At 38.1% G+C, this 2175-nt stretch overlaps 1 pseudogene; it reads right to left on the reverse strand.

The window, feature by feature from the left end:
* Window positions 1–502: 502 nt before the first annotated feature.
* On the reverse strand, window positions 503–1270 carry LOC117038715 (ras-related C3 botulinum toxin substrate 1-like; annotated as a pseudogene).
* Window positions 1271–2175: the final 905 nt, after the last annotated feature.

The following is a 2175-nucleotide window of genomic DNA, read 5'->3' on the forward strand; positions in this document are numbered from 1 at the left end:
TACCTACAGTTGAGTTACCTCCAACTGCTGGCAACTGTTGTTTATTCAAGAGGTAAGTCTGTAATTTTTTCCTTTTGTGTTATTTATTTTGGGGTTTCCATATCAGAATTAGGTTAGCTCCATAAAATGATTTGGAAAGGTTTTTTTTTTTTGTAATGCCATGGAACATTTTGTATGAACTTAGGAATTATCTGTTTCTTTACTGTACATGCACAGCTGGTGGGAACACTTCATGGATCTGACATCCTTCTTGGAGATAATATGTTGACAACACCCCCTCCCCTTGTTTCTTCCCTGGTTATTTGTCCATTTAGGTTTCTTGCTTTTTCACAAGAGAATTTTGACAATTTGTGTTTTCTTGAAAATCAGCCATTTCATCAAGACTTCATAGTATTCTGTTGTAAATGATTTCTTCTGTATCTGCTACATTCCCGTCTCACTCTTAGAACATGTTTTAACGTTTTTTATTTTCTTTAATGAATTAACTACAGGACTGTCAATTTTACTTATTTTGCTCACCCTTAAACAGCACGCACACTCTCTTCCTCTTCGTAACAGGCAGTGGGTAGAGAACTGTTTTAATAGCCACATCAAACAGTCTTGAGGTCCCTCGATGTGAGAGCTGAGCACTCTAGATACATTATCTTACAACATCCATCTCCTTAGCTGTAGCTAAAGTTTTTGGCTACAAGATGGGAGTCAACTTCTCCTTCAGTTTCCCAATGGTATCTTTATCACCCCTAAGATCACATTTAATTTCCATGAGGATGATGAGTGTTGGGAAAATGGTGTCATACTTCAGAATACCGCTTTGTCCACATATTTACAAATGATGCTTTATTCACAAAGGAGGAGCAAATTAAGGATCCATCTGTTTGCAGTTAGGACAAGGCGTGTAATCCATCATAATCTTCTTGTCCACCTTCTTGCCCATAGGCCCAGATTCGTTGGTTTTCCACCTACCATAATATTAGCAGAATAGTGTTAAAGACTGTGGGGATATATTCTCCAGGAAGTGCATTGGTGAGGAAGTGAACAGTAGGCAAGTTTTATCGACAGCTCTGTTTTCCACCACCACCACCACACAATTTGATGGCCTGCATCTGTGCCACTCTTTGGATGGCTCTTGGCTGTGGCTGGGTACAGAGGTAAGAAGTGGTAGGCTTGGGGTTGCCAGGGACTCTGTCCACACCACCTTTCCCTCAGCTGACTGACAGCTAAGCAAAGCAACGGACACCGCCCAAAGCTGGGAGAAACCCCATGTTTGCATTTCAATCGGGATCCTCCAAGACTATAATAGCTCCCTAACCTAAAAGAAACAATGTACAATAGTAGAATTTGAGACAGATGGAAAGGGTGGGAGATTACTTGATCTACAGTCATTTATCCAGTGTAAAGCAAATTATTCCAAGTAGTAAACCAAGACTTGTATTTAGAGTGGTTTTCATGAAATGGGCTGTGGGTGTGTGTGCACCCAGAAGGTCTAATGACTCCATTTATAAACAGCAATTTGTGTATAAAGCCCATTGGAATGCTTTTTTAGAAGCATTCAGTGCAAGGTAGTAGAAGGACCTAGGATTATAGTTACAGAACCAGTATTTGAATCCCACTTGTATCATGAATAAATCCATGATTGTGGGTAAGTGTTTTTTAAATCTCTCTGAGCCTTAGTTTCAATACCTCTAAAATGGAAATAACACCTACCTACCATGATTATTGCAAAGATATAAATCAATAAGATTAAATGGAAAAAAAAGGTAAGGTGGCTTGCAAACTACAAAGTAACTTGAAAATGAAAGGTATTCACGCAAGAAGCATTTGTTAAGAAACTATAAACTGTATTAGTTTTGTGCACAGAAACTGTATTAAGGGGTACAGCAATTTACCAGGTGTGTCTTTAAATGTCTTATATCATTTAGCCGCCAGTTGAGAAGTTTCCATGGGAAAGCCTTTCTCTGAAATAATTCTATTTTATATAGTAATATTTCCTTATCTCATTGGCTTGTATCTTAGAAATGGAAAAGGATTTTGAAACATCAAGGAGCATGAAAAATTTTCAACACTTGCTCTTTGCTTTTATTAATAAAAAGAGAACTATGCCAAGGGTGTATGCTTCAGTGAGAAATAATGAGACAAAATTGTTCACAGGGCTTACTTGGTTAAGTGCAATTAAGC

Source organism: Rhinolophus ferrumequinum, chromosome 19 (genome assembly GCF_004115265.2).
Source record: "Rhinolophus ferrumequinum isolate MPI-CBG mRhiFer1 chromosome 19, mRhiFer1_v1.p, whole genome shotgun sequence".
In the NCBI taxonomy this organism is placed as follows: domain Eukaryota; kingdom Metazoa; phylum Chordata; class Mammalia; order Chiroptera; family Rhinolophidae; genus Rhinolophus; species Rhinolophus ferrumequinum.